Source organism: Podarcis gaigeae, assembly GCF_964106915.1.
Source record: "Podarcis gaigeae genome assembly, chromosome: 7".
Taxonomy (NCBI): Eukaryota; Metazoa; Chordata; class Lepidosauria; order Squamata; family Lacertidae; genus Podarcis; species Podarcis gaigeae.
This window is the reverse complement of record NC_139683.1, coordinates 64,259,378-64,281,888: the sequence shown is the minus strand read 5'-3', so window position 1 is coordinate 64,281,888 and position 22,511 is coordinate 64,259,378. Positions and strand designations below refer to the sequence as shown.

General features: G+C 42.4%; 1 long non-coding RNA gene across 1 annotated transcript; it reads left to right on the top strand.

The window, feature by feature from the left end:
- The first annotated feature begins 6,887 nt into the window (after nt 1-6,887).
- On the top strand, nt 6,888-21,433 carry LOC310848490. The gene is made up of 2 exons (XR_014566451.1): nt 6,888-6,936; nt 19,473-21,433. It is a non-coding gene; the product is annotated as an uncharacterized lncRNA (long non-coding RNA).
- The last annotated feature ends 1,078 nt before the right edge of the window (nt 21,434-22,511 follow it).

The window sequence follows — 22,511 nt, the reverse complement described above, 5'->3', positions numbered from 1 at the left end:
ACTGCTGACCTTCCGATCGGCAAGCCCTAGGCTCAGTTGTTGTTGTGGTTGTTTAGTCGTTTAGTTGTGTCCGACTCTATCTATCTATCTATCATCTATCATCTATCTATCTATCTATCTATCTATCTATCTATCTATCTATCTATCTATCTATATCTATCTATCTATCTATCTATCTATCTATCATCTATCTATCATCTATCTATCATCTATCATCTATATCTATCTATCTATCTATCTATCTATCTATCTATCTATCTATCTCTATCTATCTATCTATCTATCTCTATCTATCTATCTATCTATCTATCTATCTATCTATCTATCTATCTCTATCTATCTATCTATCTCTATCTATCTATCTATCTATCTATCTATCTATCTATCTATCATCTATCTATCTATCTAGGCTATAACTTTCTGCCTAGGGTGTTTGATGTATGCGTTTCTTGTTGTTTAGTCGTTTAGCCGTGTCCGACTCTTCGTGACCCCATGGACCAGAGCACGCCAGGCTCTCCTGTCTTCCACTGCCTTCCGCAATTTGGTCAGACTCATGTTTGTAGCTTCGAGAACGCTGTCCAACCATCTCGTCCTCTGTCATCCCCTTCTTGTGCCCTCAATCTTTCCCAACATCAGGATCTTTTCCAGGGAGTCTTCTCTTCTCATGAGGTAGCCAAAGTATTGGAGCCTCAGCTTCAGGATCTGTCCTTCCAGTGAGCACTCAGGGCTGGTTTCCTTAAGAATGGATAGGTTTGATCTTCTTGCAGTCCATGGGACTCTCAAGAGTCTCCTCCTGCACCATAATTCAAAAGCATCAATTTTTTGGCGATCAGCCTTCTTTATGGTCCAGCTCTCACTTCCAGTGGTTTGTGTTAAATGAAGCTGGGAGCATTGGAAGAGCGAAGGTTTGCTTGATCTAACACATGCGGCCATTTCTGTGCTCAAAATCCCACATGCATACATACACTTTTACTGTCTGCCTTTGGACTTCTCCTCATGTCTAATTTATGACCACAAGACAAAGAAGACAGCGATCCAGTCTCTGGCATGCGTACCCTTTTCAGACAGCTGACTTCTCCAAAAGTGCTCACCTGTTTCTGTTACCTTTGCACCAGGGAAGCAGGAAAGAGTGAGTGGCCTTTAAAGATTTGAAAATACTGCTGAAGGGGGAAAAACATTTCAGGAGTTAAGATATTCAATCTTAGACAGTTTCTAAAGACTTATATAGTTGGTATTGTGCACCTGTTCATTTTACACACACACACACACACACACACACACACACACACACACACACTATCTATCTATCTATCTATCTATCTATCATCTTTCTATCTATCTATCTATCTATCTAATCTATCATCTATATATCTATCTATCTAATCTATCATCTATCTATCTATCTATCTATCTATCTATCTATCTATCTAAGAGGGTAAATCCTGGAGGTACAATGCTGCCAAATGCAGATTATATTCACATTTGTAGAAGTGGACAAAATTATTAGGGTTCATCAAGATGCAAGTCAGTGCTGGCCCTATTCTTAGGCAGACTGGGGTAGTCACTTCAGGTAGCTGATTTTGGGTATCATGTAAAACCAGCCTGGTAGTCAGGAAGGTATTGCCAGTGGTTCTTCCACTTGGTAGTAGCCAGCAGAAAACCACCAAATGGGGTGGAGGTGGAATGCTTGTGGTTTGGGATTGACTGGTCCTGTGAAAAATGAACCCAAACCCACCCCATTCTGCAGCCTGGCAGCAGATGCCCCATTCCACTCCACTTTCTGATCCCAGCCAGGATTTAGGATTGCTCTGTAAGTGGGTAAAGTGATCCCAGTTTGAAACACTGTAGGAGGGAAGGGGAAAGAGGCTTGGAAGTGGAGCTGAGGTTTCATGAGACCTCTCCCCCCTTTCGAGAATCAGAATTCTACTTTACGCTTTTATTCCACTTTATGATGTATTGATTATTGTAATTATGCCCTTTTGAATTTTCCAAAATCATATTAGATTCAATTACAGCAAGTGCAAATGCTATTACAATATAGGTTCTGGACGTGCTAGAAAACTGAAATGAGATTATTTTCAGAGAGCCACCTGTGCTTTCCAGTAAGACATTTTGTACAAGCTGCATTTATGTTTTCCTCATCCTTCTGGTTGTCCTACTCTGATGTCTTTTTGAAACGGGTGCCAAGGGCCTGCAGTTCCAGGGCAAGATGATCCGCTTTCAAAAAGATCGGAGTAGCAGGTATTCTGTTCTCTAGATCAGCCTTTTAATCTGCCTTTCAGTGCTTTGGAAAATGCATCCACACAAATCCTATTAGGCGAAGCCTAGTTATCTTCATGTGTAATCAGGGCGCATCCCTCATATAGACCAGCCCTGCACTCACAAAAGGTGCTGAAACAGGTCAGTGACAGAGCACACACTTTTTGTACAAAAGATCCCAAATGCAAATTCTGGTATTTCCAGGTAGAGCTGAGAAAAGATGCCTGTTAAGGATTGTTTTGTTAATTTTCCAGGTTTACAATGCTAGTACTTCTGTCCTAGTTTCCAATGTTCATTTTATGGTGCAGTACCTGTTGTGTTATGGGACTATAATTTTTTAGCTCTCCTTTTTGCCAGGATCACAAATATTTGTAAATAATTTGGATTTGGGGTGGGTGGGATGTTAGTGATGTGACATATATGGGCCAATAGGCAGCTGCCACATTTGACTTTACTTAGACAAGGGTGGCGCTGTGGGTTAAATCACAGAGCCTAGGACTTGCTGATCAGAAGGTCAGCGGTTCGAATCCCCACGACGGGGTGAGCTCCCGTTACTCGGTCCCTGCTCCTGCCAACCTACTTGCACATCAAAGTGCAAGTAGATAAATAGGTACTGCTCTGGCAGGAAGGTAAGCGGCATTTCCGTGCGCTGCTCTGGTTCGCCAGAAGCGGCTTAGTCATGCTGGCCACATGACCCGGAAGCTGTACGCTGGCTCCCTTGGCCAATAAAATGACATGAGCGCCACAATCCCAGAATCGGCCATGACTGGGCCTAATGCTCAGGGGTCCTTATACCTTTACCTTTAGTCAAGCTGAAAACATGCACACACAAAAACCCTGGGGTTCCCCACAGAATTTGAAACAGGACAGAAAAAGGAACATGTTTTCAGGGTCATTTTCAACTCCCCGCCACCACACACACTTAAAATGTTACATGTTTCATCACCCAAATAATTGGTCTGATCCATGGTTTCTAGGAGGCATTTTCAGCCTATATTGAGACCAGACCTTTTGTACATGCTAGCAAATGATAATTCATCAGAATAGAGCATTATTTCCTTTCCAAATGTCAAAGAATATTCATAGATTTAGAAAAAACAAAACAAAACACGAAACCCTGTTCTGCATTTAGCCAGCTTTGTAGATTCTCCGTGTGCTGTTACGCTAATACCAGTCGCTGAGATTTCTGCACACAAATAAATAAACTTACGTGGCAAGCTCATTAGTGCTTTGCTGCTGCATTCTACTTGGCTGAGTTTCGGCTTCTGATTTAGGGTACTGTGACACTTAGCGGCATGCTGGGTTTTTCTGAGCAGGTGGCTGGGCCAGAATAGCACAGGAGTGAGCTGTTAGCTGAAATAATAGCGAGCAAAATATAATCTCTCCTCCAAAAGCAGGTCGCTCCCATGTGGATTCTATTCTAAATACAATGTAGTGCAAGTGTTCTTTTCCGTGTAGACTAGAGGAAGAGGAAGCCTCCTCGTATCAAGATGTGATCACAGCCTGACAAAGAGACAGATTCACCCATGGCAGTGCCACACTGGAGAACTCATTTGTGTGTCTTGCCTGCTCAGGGAATCTCATAACAAATCAATCCAAAAGTCAGTCTCTCTCTCTCTCTCTCTCTCTCTCTCTCTCTCTCTCTCTCTCTCTCTCCAGCATCCCTCCCTCCCTTGTGTGTGTATGTACCTGAGCACTGCTCATTATAAAGTCATGCTTTCTGTACTTAACAGTGCTTCTGAATGCACTTGGAGACATACAGATCTCCAAAAAGATGTTTCATTTTAAATCAGTAATTCTCTCTCTCTCTTCCTCTCTCTCTCTCAAAAGCCATTGTCTAGAAACAATAAATAATAATCAAAACAAAAGAAAGGAACTGGAACTATATTTAGAAAATCTGTTTTAAAATTTGAAGGGTTGGGGGGGAGCAGGGAAACAGTTATATTATCCCTTTGGGTAGCACATAACTACCAGGAAGAAAAGAGGCATCTAATAACTAAATTAAATTATGTTCCTGTTCTTACAGTCTTGGGCCTCTGTGGAATTACTGAATATCCACTCCTTCAACACTTGAGGAAAACTGCTAAAATTCTCCAAGCTATGAAGCTCTAAAAAGGCAGAGCTGTGAAGCTCTTAAAAGGATCTTTATAGAAGAACGGGCTCTTGTTGACTAATGGATCTGGCAGATAATGGTCTTCGTTTACTATTTATTGGAATCAGCAGAGAGGACAGATTAGATTGGAAAGAACTTTGCATGTGTGGAGCGTTTCTGCTTTTTTTTTTAAAACCTTAAAAATAAAATTTAAAAGCCCATAAGAAGGGTACCCGTGAGGCCATTTCCCCCAAACCACAGTCACCTGGCTCTAACCCTGACATCATGTGTGTCATCGTGTGGGAGACAGGTAAAGGTATGGCTTCATTTCTAAGCAGTTCTCAGAGAAATCACTTGGAAATGCACTTCAAAGGCACGGTTGCCACCTGACATCCTTATGAAGTCAGGAGATTGGCACCCATCTGCCAAACTTGGCCTGCAGGGCTTGTGAAGATAAAGATCTCAGTCTACCAGGCTGAGAAAGTTCTCGAACCCTGGTCTATAACTACAATCAAGTGGTTAAACCAGTAACCTACTGGCTGGCTGGCTAAATGGCAGGTTTTGTAGGCCCGCCATTTGCCTTCCAAAACAAAGTTGTCTGGGTTTTTTTAAGCTTTCTTTAAACTATATATTTTTTTATTTAAGGAACCCATCAGTTGATAAAAAAAATGTGGCATGCACTTAGTGCATCTCAACCTTATACCATGCTCTAGTCGCAGATTTCATGAGTACCTGTTTTAGAAAATGTTACATTTATCAACCATATTTTCCTTTACAAACTTAGGCTTTGAATTTAGAGAGTTCCCACCTGGCTGCATCTTTGGCAGGCCAACGGTTAATGCTCTGCATATATGATATATAATGTACTGAAAGAAATTGCTTCTATGCTGGGAAAAATATTATCGGTATGCATTAATATTTCCAAATCAATAACAAGTTCTCTTTTTAAAAGAAAAACAAAGCAATTGGCAAGACCTTTACATGAACACGCTGATGGGCCAGACCCATTAGAGAACTGCCAATACTCAGAAAAAGATTCTAATGAAAGGCAATTTGGTATGATGCTAAGTTGTAACATTTCTTTGTAGCATTTCTTTATGAAGATTCTGAAAAGGACTTGAGCAAAAATGACCATTAGTTATCCAACATGCAGAACCTAAGGATCATATGTTTATCTAAACTCATTCTACCCCAATAACTTGGGTGGGTTGAAATAAACTGGGCTTGACCCTGCAAGCTTCAACTGACTTGCCAGCATCTCCTATAGCAATGGCCTTCAGTTGATGGGTTGGGTGGGTCATGGCCTGATCCAAGCTGGGTTGAAACAGCAGCACTACCACCATGCAAATATATGGTAAAATACTGAGAAGTGGCTCCCCATATTTATGTTTGAGTCAAAGGTGAGTCCTGCACCTGAAAAAGTTGAAAACTACTGTCCAATGGTACCCATGACATCCCCTCTAAAATCCACAGTGCACAAGAGTCTGTTTGCGTTTCCTGTTCAGTTCCTACTTGTACTAGCTCAGACTCTCCTACACTAAACATGTTCACATTTCCTTGGGTGCCTTGGGACTTTCCCATCCATTCTGAATGGATGAGAAGCACAAGGAGCTTCTCTCTGTCAGTGAGTGTGCTGGTGGCTGATGTAGGAGCCTTTCCCTACATGGGGCAGCTGATGAAGACATGCCCACACCACTTCAGATGTGGCAGCCATTATGCCACAACTCCATAGAAGCTATTTTGTGTTATGCCATGCCTCCATGGCAGCCCTTTTTGTTACTGGCGCCCACAGCACTTTCTCAAAATTCCAAATGTGGCCACCCAAAAGTTGATGACCCCTGCTTTAATAAGTAGATCAATCATTCAGTAGATCAATCAATCACTTAATCAAAACTTTAGACAACTCATGGATGAGAACCAATATTGATCGATTGATTTTCAGTTATTTCTATACCACTCACCACCATACAGTCACTGGGCAGCGTAACATAGCAAAACACACCAACACAGATTTCTAAAACAAATTAAAAGATTGATGCAAAATGTCAGCAGAAACTAAAACAACAGAAAAAAGAGAATAAAACAGCAATGGATACCATGCAAATGGATCTCAGTGAATTGCACCTCCTAATCTTCAAGGGTTTAAGGTATCTTCACCTCCTTCCTGAGAGAGTAAAATGTTGAGGAGAGATTTGCTTCAGTGGGGAGTTTGTTCCAAAGTTTTGGAACTGCCACTAAATCTGGCCAGTGCCAAACCTCAGCAAGGTCATGTGTGTGTTGGAGCACAGAGATAAGCAAACAGCCCACTGCATCAACAGTGCTGTCAATCTCACTTTGCAGGAGAAACCTGGAAAAGGATCAAATCAGACCTGATTGATGTGGCGAGTGGCGGCGGTGGGGAGGTCTGGATTGTAGCCACAGCACACGAGATCTGATCCATGTTCCTCCTGTCAAAGCCCAAGCCCAAATCTCTCCCTCTCACGGTTGGTCTGCCCATGAGGTAGGTTGAGGGAGCCACCTTGGGCACTGGTCAGTTCCCAGGGAGATCTTGTACACTGTTTTTCAGGAGCCGACGTGCAGCCCAGGTAAGAGAGACTTCAACAGGGGCAAGGCAGCAACACTGTGGGGCAGGATAGCACTTTCCTCCTTTGCCTCAGGGTGAGAAACAGGACAAACACTGCTCCTGCTCCCAATCTAAAGTGTGTATATGATGGGAAGGAACTGCTTGTAATTTTTTTCCTTCCAAGGTTAATAGCAGCTTAGCTTGCCCACCTAGGTAAAGGTAAAGGGACCCCTGACCATTAGGTTCAGTCGTGACCGACTCTGGGGTTGTGGTGCTCATCTCATTTTATTGGCCGAGGGAGCCGGCATTTGTCCGCAGACAGCTTCCGGGTCATGTGGCCAGCATTACTAAGCCGCTCCTGGCGAACCAGAGCAGTGCATGGAAATGCCGTTTACCTTCCCACCAGAGTGATACCTATTTATCTACTTGCACTTTGATGTGCTTTCGAACTTCTAGGTTGGCAGGAGCAGGGACTGAGCAATGGGAGCTCACCCCGTCAAGGGGATTCAAACCACTGACCTTCTGATCGGCAAGTCCTGGCTCTGTGGTTTAACCCACAGTGCCACACACGTCCGCTTGCCCACCTACACATCACTAAGGAAGACCACACAGCTTTGCATGAAATGTGCATATACTAATTCACAACACATCTCACCACAGTAGGGAAGTCTGAGACAAGGCAGCATACACACTATAAAGCAAAGCCTGGGAGTCATTTTGGACTCACAGCTGTCCATGGAGGCGCAGGTCAATTCTGCTGTCTACCAGCTCCATTTTGTATGCTGGTGGAGACCCTACCTGCCTGCGTACTGTCTTGCCAGACAGTGGTTATCTTCTGCTTAGACTACTGGAATGCACTCTGTGTGGGGCTACCTTTGAAGGTGACTCAGAAACTACAACTAATCCATAATGTGGCAGCTAGACTGGTGACTGAGAGCAGCCACCGAGACCATATAACACCAGTCCTGAACGGCCTACGCTGGCTCCCAGTATGTTTCCAAGCACAATTCAAAGTGTTGGTGCTGACCTTCTGTTATGCACTGAGCTTGAAGGAGTATCTTCACCCCCATCGCTCACTCCAGACACTAAGGTCCAGCGTCGAGGGCCTTCTGGCAGTTTCCTGACTGCGAGAAGTGAGGTTACAGGGAACCAGGCAGAGGGTCTTCTCGGTAGTGGCACCCACCTTGTGGAATGCCTTCCCATGAGATGTCAAGGAGATAAATAACTATACAACCTTTAGAAGACATCTGAAACATGCATCTGAGACATGTGAGACATGCTGGAAGCAGGACCGGATTTAGGTTTGATGAGGCCCTAAGCTACTAAGGTAACGGGGCCCTTTATATCATAGCTGTCAACGTTTTCCTTTTTTTTAAGGGAAATTCCCTTATTCTGAAGAGGATTCCTCGCAAGAAAAGGGAAAAGTTGACAGCTATGCTTTATTATGTCCAGCTGTCCTTTGTCAACAACAAATTGTCGCTGTTTTTGTGTGTTGAATTTATGCTATATGGTAATTTATGGACCTAGTAGGTATCTAAAGCCCATTTGCACATAACAAAATATGTATTTTATCAAAGTAATTGTTGAACTGAAATACAATTAAGAAGTATATTAATAGTGAAATAATTATTAAGCCCTAACCTAAAATGATTTTTTATTCATAACAAACTTAATAATGCAAACACATTGGCATTTGGCAATAACAAAAGTTCCTTTAGAAACACAATTTACAAAGACGCATAATTTTTTGGGGGCCCCCAAGAGAGTGGGGCCTAAACTATAGCTTGCTTAGCTTATACATAAATCCGGCACTGGCTGGAAGCCACCCAGAGTGGCTGGGGCAACCTGGGCGGGGTACAAATAGAAGAAGAAGAAGAAGAAGAAGAAGAAGAAGAAGAAGAAGAAGAAGAAGAAGAAGAAGAAGAAGAAGAAGAAGAAGAAGAAGAAGATTGTTAAAGCCTCTGGGACTTGTAACTCTGTGGGGAGTGAGCTACAGTGCCCATCGTTCTTTGAGGGTGGAAATGTGCCTTGAAGAGTAAAGGTATACTGTTTACGCAGATTGTGTGACTTCTGTGCTTGCTCAGTTTATTCTCTAAATGTTGAAGGGCATCTTCAAAGTCTTGACTGCTCTCCCTTCTGTTGTTTCTTTATGTTAAAAATTGCATCTGGACTGGACAGTCTTTCAAACAGAGGACTATCCTCTGACACACTTCAAAGTGATAACCGTCAGTCCTCTCTAAATGACACATGACTATCCTATAGCAGTTTCAAGGGTGTATGTGAAATTATATTCGATTTAAGGTGGGGAATCAGAAGAGGGGGCAAAGCGTTTGGCCTTCATCCAAATCAGCTTTCCCACAAACACAGCTGCTTTAAAACCAAACAAAGAAAGCCCCTGAAGAGATTTCTCCTCCCACATAACTGCTTCTTTTGTGCCAGGCATTCTGTGTGCCATGAGAATTCAAATTCTGCCCTGATCCTGGTCTACATGTGCAGCAGAATAAGGTGGAAGAATCCTGAGGGAAAATGTGGTTTGTGCCACTTCAGACTGAAGGTAGGGGAGGGACACTTCCCTGCAAGAGGAAAGGTAGCACATCAGGGGATTTTTCTCTACTGTGCTGGTTTTCTCCTTGCAAGGAGGCGTTGTCTATTTTACATAGGGAAACTTTCTTTTTTAAAAAAAAAATTTTTTTTATTAATTTTCACCACAAATTATACAACAAAACAAAACGAACAAAACAACACACATGTAACATAAATACACACATACCACTTACATTAAAAGACTTCCCTCCATCACGGTTTGAGCTCTATTTTAACCTTATATCTCTGCGGTTTCTTATTACCATCTAAATCAGTACCTCTCAGATTTTATATTGTACCTACTGTAATTTTGATATTTCCTATGTTTTTTTCTATATATGTAAGGAATTTATTCCAATCGTTAATAAATTTAACATTTTTCTGATGCCTGATCTTCTGTGTCATCATTGCTAGCTCCATGTATTCAAGTAGCTTGGATTGCCATTCTTTAATAGTTGGAATAATAGGGGTTTTCCAGTTTTGCGCTAAGAGTAACCTGGCTGCTGCCATTGCATATTGGAACATGGTTTGGTCTTCTCGCCTTATCTCCTCCCCAACCATTCCCAGGAGAAAAGCCTCGGGTTTTTTAGGGAAGGTATATTTCAGGATCTTTTTTAGTTCATCATACACAAGTCCCCAAAACCTCTTCACTTCTCCACATGTCCACCACATGTGGAAGAAGTCACCCTCTTTTGATTTACACTTCCAGCAAATCTTGTCCCCGGACTTAAACATTTTTTCCAATTTCACAGGGGTTATATACCACCTGTACATCATTTTTTGTAAATTTTCTCGAAGTCCAACACATGCTGTGAATTTCATGTCTTTGTTCCAGAGTTTCTCCCATCTTTCAAATTCTAAGTTATATCCAAGGTCCATGGCCCACTTGGTCATAACTTCCTTCACTTCCTCGTCCTTGGTGTCCCAATCCAGTAGTAATTTATACATTTTAGATAGGAGTTTTGACTCCCCTTCTATTATTTCCACCTGATATCTGGACTTTCTCTCGCTCATCCCTATTTTTTTATGCTCAGTCCATACCGCATTAATCTGATAGTATTGTAACCAGGTCGTTAATTTGTCTTTTATTTCCTCATAGGGTTTGAGCCTCCACCCTTTATCTGATCTTATCAATATTTCCTCATAAGTCCATCTTTGCCCCTCCATGTTGGCTTTTTTAGTTGTAATGATATCAATTGGCGATAGCCACCAAGGGGTATCTTTTTCTAAAAGTCTCTTATTTCTGTTCCATACCTCGAATAGCGCTCCCCTAAAAACATGGTTGGTAAATCCTTTATGTGCCCCCTCCTTACCCTGCCACAGGTACACGTGCCAGCCAAATCTAGCATCGAATCCCTCCAGATCCAACAGGTCAGTATTTTTCAACACAATCCAATCCCTAATCCAACACAAACATGCAGCCTCATAGTACAATTTCAGGTTTGGAACTGCAAACCCTCCTCTATCTTTTCGGTCTGTAAGCAATTTGAATTTAATTCTTGCTCTTTTTCCCTGCCAAATAAATCTGGACAGGGTTTTCTGCCAGTCCCTAAACAACTTCGTTCCCCTAATTACCGGGATGTTTTGGAATAGGAACAACAGCCTTGGAAGGATGCTCATCTTAATTACTGCCATCCTCCCTGACCATGAAAGTTTTAACCGGCTCCAGATCTCCAAATCCTTTTTTATTTCCTTCCAGGTCTTTATATAATTGTCTTCCACTAAATTTATATTTTTCGTGGTAATCCAAATGCCTAAATACTTCACCTTTTTCACTACTTTAATTCCCGTTTTTTGCTCAATCTGGTTTCTTTGATCTTCCGATATATTTTTTGTTAACATCTTGGTTTTAGTTTTATTCAGTTTAAAGCCAGCCAGCTTCCCAAATTCTTCCAACAACTCCATAAGTTTATCCAAATGCTCTACTGGGTCTCTTAATGTTACTACCAAATCATCTGCGTAGGCTTTTAGTTTGTATTCTTTCTCTCCAATACTAATTCCTTTTATTTCCGGGGTTTCCCTTATATTATTTGTGATTGTTTCTAACATCATAATAAACAAGAGGGGGGACAGGGGGCAACCCTGTCTTGTGCCCTTCGTGATCTCAAACGAGTTAGTTAAATTGTTGTTAATAATCATCTTGGCTTTCTGTCCCGAGTAAATTGCCCTTATGCCTTCCATAAATGGCCCCTCCATTCCGACTCCCTGCATGCACTTTAGTAGGAAACACCAAGATACATTGTCAAATGCCTTTTCGGCGTCAATAAAAATTAAGGCTGCAGGGGTATCACTCTTAAATTCCAAATACTCGATGACGTTCACTATATGTCTTACATTATCTTTTAGATATCTATTTGGTAGAAATCCAGCTTGGTCTTTATGGATAGCTTTTGATAGGTATTTTTTGAGCCTGCTGGCCATTATTTCCACAAAGATCTTATAATCATTATTGAGTAGTGAAATCGGTCTATAATTTCTAATATCTAATTTGTCCGACTCTGGTTTGGGGATTAGCGTTATATAGGCTTCCTTCCAAGAGTTAGGTATCCCTCCTCCTTGTAGGGTATTGTTCATTACATCACGAAGGACCTGAGCCAGATGTTCTTCTAAGACTTTATAGTATTTTTGTGACAGGCCATCCAGTCCTGGTGCTTTCCCTGGCTTCATTTTTTTAATTGCTTCCTTAACCTCGTCTATTGTTATTGATTTATTTAAATATGTTTTTTCGTCGTCCGTCAGTTGCTCTTTCTTATTCTTTCCCAAATACTTTCCTATTTCTACAGTGTCTTCCTCTTCCTTTTTGTAAAGATTCTCATAAAATTGTAAGAATTTTTCCTCTATTTTACCGGGGTCTTCTATTATTTCCTCTTCTACTTTGATTTTGTTAATTATATTCTGATTTTTCCTTTTTCTTAATTGCCATGCCAGTAAACGCCCCATTTTATTAGCAGATTCAAAATACTTTTGCTTCATTGACTTAATTCTCCATTCTACTTCTTGGTTTATTAATGTCGAATATTCTATCTGTAACACTTTGACAATTTGTTTGGTCTTCTCCTCCCTTGGGTCTGCTATTAGCTTCTCCTCGCAGTCTCTTAATTGTTTAAGTATTTCGTCTTTCTTTGATTCTCTTAGTTTTTTCCTATATTTATTCTGTTGGATTAAAAATCCTCTTAGTACCGCCTTGCTTGCATCCCAAACTATATCGATTTTTGTTTCTTTATTCAAGTTTGTGTCGAAATATTCTTTCAGGGTGTTTTTTGCCTTTTCTATTATTTCATCAATTTCGAATAGATATTCATTCATTCTCCATTTATATGGGCCTATTGTTTTACCTTTTATTTCCAATACAATTGGATTGTGGTCCGAGAGGGTTCTGGGTTGGATTTCACATTTCATTGTTCTTATCGATAGTTCTCTTGAGATCCATATCTGATCAATTCTACCCCAACTTTGATGAGGTTCTGAGAAGTGCGTGAATTGTTTCGTTCTTGGATTTTTATATCTCCAAATATCTATTAAATCTAAATTCACTTTAAGGTTGTCGAAAGATTTTGGGAGTTTCCCTTGATTCCCTTTCCTCTTTTTCTCATTTCTATCCAACTCTGGTACGGGGACTCCATTCAAGTCTCCAAGCAGAATTAATTTGTGATTTTCTAGTTCTAATAGCACTTGTTCCAGTTTTTGGAAAAATTCTGCTTTGTTTGTGTTGGGTGCATACACAGTCACTACGTTAAATTTTTCCCCTTGGTAGTTAATTTGAACCCCCAGAATCCTTCCTTCCGTATCCTTACAAATTATTTTGGGCTCCCATTTCTCTTTCACATAAATCACCAGCCCTCTTTTTTTATTTACATCCGAGTTGATAAATTCCACTTGTTTATCAATATATGTTTGTGTTTTTTAGCTACATGTGTCTCTTGCCAGCAAATCACATCATAATTTTTATTCCTCACAACTTTCTCTATTTTATTCCTTTTTGATTTTTCATTCAAACATTCCAAGTTATAACATTTAATGACATCGTTAACACAAAATTCTGTTTGATCCGTTAAAATTTTCAAGTTTATGTCTCTAGGTTCCCGTTCCCCGAATAGTTTTCCTCTTCCTCCTCCTCACTCCCCGCCACTCCCTTCTCTTTTCCTATTTCCTCTTCCTCCACCTCCCCCGTTTTGTTTCCCTCCTGTCTCTCATGTTTTTCCTTCCTCTCCCTCTTTCTCTTCTTTATTTCCTCCTTTGCTCCCTCTCTATCTCTTATCCTATCCTCTACCTTGCCAAGTTCTTTCTCATACCTTCTCAGAAATTTTTCCACCTCATTGGTGTCTGTCAGTTTAAATCTTTTGTCTTTAAAGAAGAAGGCGATCCCTTCCGGGAACTCCCATCTATATTGTATATTATTTCTCCTCAGAACCCCCGTAATCTGTCTGTATCCTTCCCTTTTACGTAAAAGCCTGACTGGTATCTCTTTGAGTACAATGATTGGTCTGTCATCAATTATCAATTTTTTATGATAGCTAGTTTTTAATATTAGGTTCTTCATCTCAATTGAGTTTAGAATTACCAAACAGTCCCCAAGGGGTTTTTTTAACCTGTGTTGCTGGGATCTTATTTTTATTCTGAAAGCATTCTCCAATGTGCTCGCCACTTCTTCCTCTTCCAATTCTAGCCATTTAGCTATTTCCTTAATCATCTTTTCTTTTATATTCTCTTTAGTTTCTTCCCCTATTCCTCTAAATTTAAGGTGGAGTTGTTTCTGTCGCATTTCTGTCATCGCTAAGTTATCCCATATTTGTTCCTGTGTTTTGTTCATTTCTCTCATTTCTTCCTTTACCCTTTCTGTTTCTTTTTTCTGTTCTCTCATCTCTTTTTGAATTTTTTTGTTAGTTTCCTCACATATCTTTGATTTAATAGATAGGTCTTGAATTTTAGCAGAGAGTTCTCCTACCGCTCCCTCTATCTTCCTATCTATTAGTTCCTGTATTTCTTCCATTTTCTTTTCCATATGGTTTTCATTTTGCTTAAACTCTTCCTTAATTTTCAACCACAGAATATCTAGGTCTTTGATCTCTTCTTGTCGGGATGGCTTTCTTTCACTTGGGGTCCCCCCCGTTTTTTTTCCGTCTTTCCCCACATTGTGTCCCAGTTTTCACGTATTCCCTTTTGTACCAGATCTCTCCCTTAAAGGGCTCACAATCTTTTCTCTTTCTTATATAAATTTTTACCTCTGTCCCTTCCAAGAATGTCTGAAGGGTAATAAAGGTTGTCAAAAATATCTAGAAGATAATAGAAGTTATCAAAAATTAATTCCTTCTCCAGAAACGCTCGGTGGATAGGAGTTTAACCCACTGTTAGGCACAATTAAAAACATAAAGATACAGCCCCTTGAACAGGGGGTTTACAGCTTTAACGTTTACAATTTGTTATTAAAAAAAAGGGAGGAAAGTGTTACCTGAGTTATTTCAAACAAATTATATTAAACTATCCGAATTTAGTCTCATACTCAGCCTTTTCAGTGTCTCTAATGTCTTCAAAGTCTTCAAAGTACTACGGCCACTTGGCGGCTTAATCCAGCTTTAGTAGGGGTAGGGGTAGTTTAAACATAAAGTTCGAAGTTGTTACAGATATCAGTTAAGTAAATAACCAAATTTGTTATGTATTAAAGTTCCACTCTGTGAGGCACAGCACCTTCTGTGTCCTAATATAATGTCCCACTCACAAATCTAGTTCCAATTCAAGCTCTGTTTCCCTCCCCCAGGGTATAACAAAGTCCGTCTATTCAGTTGCTAATCATCCGGGAGAAGGGCTGACGTCATGCAGAATGGTAGTATCCAGGGGAGGGGATGAGAGAGGGGAGCAAGAAGGAGGGTGAGTAGATGGTATGAGAGATGGGAGGAGGAAGGGGTAACTCACAGTACTTTATTCCACATATCCATGTTCCATGTGTCCATATTCAGCTCCAAAGGATGTTCCAGAAAGTTTTCAGCAAAAGGTTTTCAGCCGAAAAGTTCCCAGCAAAAAATTCCTGGTAACATTCATGTTGGATATCACCTCTGTCACTTTATCTTTCTCCCTGTTTTTTCTTTTCTTTTCCCCCTTTTACGCTCCAACCGCTTTCTCCTACTTCTTTTGCTGCGCTGCTCTCTCCTGCTCCTCCCTTCAACGCAGCTTTTTAGTGCAAACCCCACCGCAAGTTCAGTTATGTTTCGCAACAGTGTCTTTCCGCGGAGGGTAAAGAGTACACGGTAGAGGATAGCTCAGCCAGACATCTTCCCTCTTGATTTGTAACTAATAATTCGTTACTTTATAGCTAGTAGTTAGTAACTCATCACTCGGGGCGAAAAGTGCCCCGTCGTTTGTACTCACACAGTCAGGTTGTAAAGAGAGGCTGATACGGCTACTTCCTTTTCTACCTCTGAGATTCAGTAGCCCGCACCATCTTCTGTTCACCACCGGATGGATTCCTTGCCAAAATCTTTAAACATCCACGGCCCCCTTCGCTTTAACTCCAATTCTTATAGATATTTCAGCTCACTACGCGTAGGAGAATCCGTTTTATCTTGTGGAGGTTCGTCGCTCTTTTTTCGGCAGAAGCTAAAGGCATCACAGCACGGAGTCGGTGTATTCCCTTTTCTGCGCTCGCGGCTCTGTCCCAGTCTTCCCCCCCCGAAAAAGGGAGGAAATCCAGTGAGCAGCCAAACCGCTCCCACGCTGCCGGAAACCTTATCCCCCCGGGGTCCCCCCCCCCCCTGGGATTTTTGGGGTGCGCAGTACATAGGGAAACTTTCAGAAATATAAACCTCCTCCCTGCATGGTGAAGTGGTAAAGTGCGTTCTGCCATCTTAGATCAACAGGAACTCGCCTCGCTTCATGTTATATTTCTGATCTTCTCCAAAGAGATCCTGCTATCGCCTGTGTCCAGAGAGCAGGATCAACTATAGATAATTGCTTAAAAACTTCAGAAATTAATCAGTATCCAAATAACATAAATAAAGGACTCACCCATACAGCTGCGAATAAAACATTTTAATTATGTTGTAAAGTGTAATAGGGACATGGGTGGCGCTGTGGGTTAAACCACAGAGCCTAGAACTTGCCGAACAGAAGGTTGGTGGTTTGAATCCCCACAATGGGGTGAGCTCCCGTTGTTCGGTCCCAGCTCCTGCCAACCTAGCAGTTCAAAAGCACGTCAAAGTGCAAGTAGATAAATAGGTACCGCTCCGGCGGGAAGGTAAATGGCACTTCTGTGCACTGCTCTGGTTCGCCAGAAGTGGGTTAGTCATGCTGACCACATGACCCGGAAGCTGTACACTGGCTCCCTCGGCCTATAAAGCGAGATGAGCGCCGCAACCCCAGAGTTGGTCACAACTGGACCTAATGGTCAGGGGTCCCTTTACCTTTACCTTTAAAGTGTAATATACAAATGTGACACTAGATGGTGACAGGGAGCTATGCCAAATTCAATGTTCTTTTCAAAATGTTTTTTATATGTGTGTGGTTTCCACCAAAATAAAGCAGTCTCTCAGGGCACATCAAATGCTAAGCAGAAAATGAGGGAGATCTAATTCTTCTTCCCACACTTATGCTCTAGTTTGTCATTTGTTTTATTTATTCATCGATAGGTATGTTTGGAAACTATGTTTGGAAGCTATGTTGGTATAATATCATAAAAGAAAAGAAAAAGTTGGCCCTGCCTTTTAAAAACACACTGCAAATTTTCGCTTCTTTCATTGCAAGCTATTTCACATTTCCTTCACTAACTCTGAAAAGCATAGGAGCCATGTGATCAGTTATGTGCAGCAGGGCCTACCTGGGCCCCCACAATATTTTATTCAAGTTGCCACCCCTGGTGAAAAGGCACCCATATTAAGATTTTTGGGAACTGGCAAACATATTTGAGTGTAACTGATGAGCAGGCAGAATGATTATCTTTTTAAAAGTTTGTTTCATTTTCGCTAAGGGGAGGGGAGGGGGGGAAGAGGGACAGATGCCAAATTCTTCGATATTCTTTAGGCGTCTTGATGATAAACTGCCAAGTTGGACAAGAGAAACTTTCTGAGTCCGCTCTAACCCAATAGTGTCTGAGCTGAGCTCCTGCAACTTGGAATCAGATTAGCTGTATCAAAGCTACAGTTTAGGCATCCAGTTATTGATTGCAGACAAATCAAAAGCAGAGACGTGTTTTCTGGCATTTAGCTGCTTTGGGCCAGTAAATAAGACCTGGCATGAACTTGTTGAGATACTCAGACGTCCTTGGGAACGCAGGTTGGTGCATCAAGGCCTTCAATATGTTCCAGCATTGAAGCTTTTAAAGGATTGTGCTTTGCATTTTGAGCCAGAACTAACAAAGGGGTAGCATGGGAATCCAGAAGACGTCGAAACCATGGGAGGCAAAGGGATTTCTGGCATTAGTTGCTGGCTGGGTTTCAAGGCCACTTTGGACATTACTCAGATGCAAACTTGGGGTTGCCATCAGGGGTGCCACGAGAAAGCTTTATTAACTACAAACTGTCTACCAGCTCCACCTGGTACGCAGGCCGCCTGCCCGCGGACTGTCTCGCCAGAGTTATGCATGCTCTAGTTATCTCCCTCTTGGACTACTGCAACACGCTCTATGTAGGGCTACCTTTGAAGGTGACCCGGAAACTACAACTAATCCAGAACGCGGCAGCTAGACTGGTGACTGGGGGCAGCCGCTGAGACCACATAACACCGGTCTTGAAAGACCTACATTGGCTCCCAGTATGTTTCCGAGCACAATTCAAAGTGTTGGTGTTGACCTTTAAAGCCCTCAATGGCCTCGGCCCAGTATATCTGAAGGAGCGTCTCCACCCCCATCGTTCAGCCCGGACACTGAGGTCCAGCGTCGAGGGCCTTCTGGCAGTTCCCTCATTGCGAGAAGCAAAGCTACAGGGAACCAGACAGAGGGCCTTCTCAGTAGTGGCGCCCGCCCTGTGGAACGCCCTCCCATCAGATGTCAAAGAGATAAAAAACTACCTGACATTCAGAAGACATCTGAAGGCAGCCCCCCAAAACGGAGTAATTGATACTCAAACCCGGGGTCACAGGTATCCTCCCCCCAAACCCCAACATTGTCCAATTCACTCCAAACCTGTGCCAAACATTATGCAATAGTTTAGTACCGCAAACCCCACATTCTGTATCACCTCCCCAACAGAGTGATTGATGCTCAAAATGTGGGGTTTTGCAGTGCAAAAGTGTGGCTTGAATCAGACAGTATTGGATTTTGGGGTGTTAACTACAAAAACTGGTATGATGGTGATATTATTCAGTTTGCAGGGTGCAAAACATGTCATTCGCGGTACAAAATGGGTACGGAACTTGGGAGGGGATCCCAAATTTCGTGGTTCGTGGTTAATAAAGCTCTGCAAGAACCTGGAGACAATCTCAGCTCCCTGATAGCACCTCATCCTGCAGTGCTGCTAAGTGGGTGCAGACCTAATTGGCCCTTTGGAGCAGGACTGGCGAACCACAGGCACAGGGGCCAAATGTGGGTCCCTCTAGGCCCCTCAGGACTCATTCTAGGCCAAATCCTTTCTGCAAGACACACTCCTTGGGGTGTGTGTATGTGTCCAAGCCTCTGGATTTTGCACAGCCAGAGTGTAGCCTCATGTACAGAGGTCTTGACAAATACTTGACCACATTGACAAATACTTGATCCATTAAAGTAGCAATGCCAAGACTAAGAAGACTTTCATTCTAGCAATGAAATACGGTCCCTTCTCTAGAAATGCTCATTATATCACAATGTGTCATTAGCACAAATCCTACATCTTGGGAGGAGGTATAGGATTGTGATGATAATCTCACGGCAATACCAAGTCCTAAACGGCAAGTTTTTGCCATTTTTTTCTTTAAAAAACAAATAAATTAGAAAGAGTTGTTTTTTGTTTAGATGTTTCACCTTTTCGTTCCCTAGCCACCTTCTCAGGTTCAATTTTCATTTGTCCCCCTTAGGGCTTTTTCAAGCATGGCTAAGAAAGGAAGAAGAGAAGAAGAGCAGAAATACAAGATCATTGACATTTGTGAAAAATGCAACTGCTATGTAAAGGCGGAAAGGCAAGCTCAGTGCTTTGACTCAGCAGAGCATCTCTTGCAAAATAAGATGAATGGAAGGGGAGAGGCGAGAGCACTGTAGAGCCACGGATGACTTGGAAAAAGGGAAAAGAGGAGAGAGGCTGGTTTATCCTTCACGTGAGCCAAGGACGTTTAAAAGCAATCTGTTTTTTTCAGCCAGAGGTACAGACCTGAAATCGCTTTTACATTTCTATTCGTTCAAAAAAACAGAATGTTCACTATCCATTTCATTGCTCTCCACCCCTCTTGCTCTGGATGGGAATGGAGGGGGCGGGGAGTTGGTCCTCTTTGCATTATAATGCGAACCTACACTTTTCTGAATTTTGCAGTGTCAGCCTACAACCAAAAAATGTGTTCCACAAGCAGGCATATTAGGGAAAAGTGGGCATTAGGACACAAATGTTACTGAAAGCAACAGACAAAATGCATCACACTTGGAAAAACGTGCTTCCAAAATAATGCCTAGTAGGAGAAATGCACACTAAAACTGATGAATTCAAAGTAATGTAGAAAGGTGTGAAGCTGAAGTTAAGATTGGAAAAAATGAGAAAGGGAGTGAAACTAACAGCAACCTCTTCACCCATCCCCATTTGGAAGGTGCATGAGGCCCACACCCTTACTGAAACTGGTTTGAGGCCTAGATGGGTGACCAGGTTGGAGCCTTGGAATCAATGAAAGAAGAAAAGCAGGATGCAAATGTAAGTGGCCGGGAGATAAAAATTAAATAGGTCTGTCCTACATCTTGGTTTCCCCCTCATATTCTCATTTCCCAGCCTACCTCATCCCAGTGTGGTGTAGTGGTTAAGAGTGGTAGACTCATAATGTGGGGAACCGGGTTCGCGTCTCCGCTCCTCCACATGCAGCTGCTGGGTGACCTTGGGCCAGTCACACTTCTCTGAAGTCTCTCAGCCCCACTCACCTCACAGAGTGTTTGTTGTGGGGGAGGAAGGGAAAGGAGAATGGTAGCCGCTTTGAGACTCCTTCGGGTAGTGATAAAGCGGGATATCAAATCCAAATCCAAACTCTATTCCTCTCCAAATGCAATCTAGGAGTGCAATCTAGGAGTGCAATATTATATAAATCTTTTTGTTGTTGTTGGCATTCATCTGTCTTGAGAGACAATAGAGTGTGCCTTGGGGGGGGAACGTGGTGAAGTCAAGCCTCTATGTCAGCAGTACCGAAGTGACCTCCCCATGGTGCACGCCTGGGTCGTGTGTATGGAGGTCCTGGGCTGCCCAGACAACAAGACCCACCCCCCTCAACCTCACCGATGTGGTACAAAAGAGAGCCAAGCAATACGTCTGAACACCCCCCCCACACACACACACTTGACCACAGGAGTTGACAGAAGGAGGCGTACAAGGTGCTACCCAACCATCTTAGGACTCCACTCCAGATTTGTGTAGGGTTTACTCCTTAGTTTTTCTTCTCCTGAAGATATCCCGCATGGCAACAGAGGTTAAGAACCAGAGTTTTCCTTCTCCTAGATGGGCTAGCTTCCCAGGTGGACGAGCCCCATCTGCCGCTCACTTCCCTCTACAACACATACAGAAACCACCTTCTTCACAGTTGGACCCACTATTTGGTCTCATCTGCTGAATCCACCAGAGCCTGCCTTTGCATGCAGGGGAAGTCCCTAACACGCCGAGAGTTTGAGACCCACACCTGGTTTAGCTGGTTTACTCAGAAGTAAATAGATAGAGTTTAGTGGGCCCTTCCCCCAGGTAAGCTAGTGCAGGATTGCCACTTATACCTGCAGTCCTATATAGTATACACACTTACCTGTGGATTGTGGTCCATGAACACTTATGCCATAATAAATTTTGTTAGTCTTTAAGGTCCCCAAGATTCTTGGTTGTTCCTTCTGAATTTTAACTCTGATGTATGTTTGGGCTTGCTCGTGTATCTCTCTGGGCAGACTTGCATGGGCTATTTCTAAGCTGGTCTAGGATGAAAGGAACAGGTTTTTGAGAGCAGGGCTGCTAAATATGCATTTGGGGCAGCAGGCACAGTAGCTTTGCAAGAGCACAAAGGAAACCAAGAATTGGTTCGCCCTTGCATGTGGCATTTGCGTTCTGCAAGAGCAGCCTGTGATTTCTTGCATGCTATTATGCTTAAGCCATATGAGTTCAGAAGCTCCCTCATTAAGGTCCATCCAATTTTCTGTTCTATATATATAGCTGCATCTCCCTGTATTGGCAGCTATGTCTGTGAAACCAGCCAAGGGACAGAGAACGAAAAATGCAAGGTTTTAAATTGCTGCACACTATCAGTGCTTGAATTTTAGAAGGAAAGGTATGGGGGACTCTTAATGCAACCCACAAGCCCTAACCCATCACTCTGCCCAATTCTAATTGAGCCTTGCCCACCTCAGTAGCCTTCTAAAAACTACAGCTATGGGGCACAACACAAAAGATAAGTGGGAGCAGGCCCCACCTGGTAATCTAAGCACTGCGCAGAAGAGACATAAATGAATTGTGTCTCAGCTCAGCTGTGACACCTCGAGCCCTGTCCAATTAAACAAGATTAGCTGTCACCCAAAGAGGGGGTAGAGTTGGGTTTTGCCATCAGCTGTTTGCAGGGCACACTAGTTTATCCAGCAACAGGGTTTACAACAAGGAGTGAAGACCTCCTGCAATCAGCATTTCCTGATCGGCTGCAAAATGAGGTTTCCTGTGCACAGCCTGGCCTGTTAGCTACTGTCATTTGACCAGAGACTCTTTAGCCCCATCTAGAGGCAAGAGGCCAAAGAAGCATCTCTGCAATCACCCGGTGTGACCTATATATGCCGATATCAAGCTCCCCACCTGACTCCCATCTCAGAACCAAGGGCCTGCAATATAGAGACCCTTGCAGACACAAACTCTGTCCATGCTTTTTTTTAAAAAAAAACAAAAGACCTTCTCTGTATTTATTGAT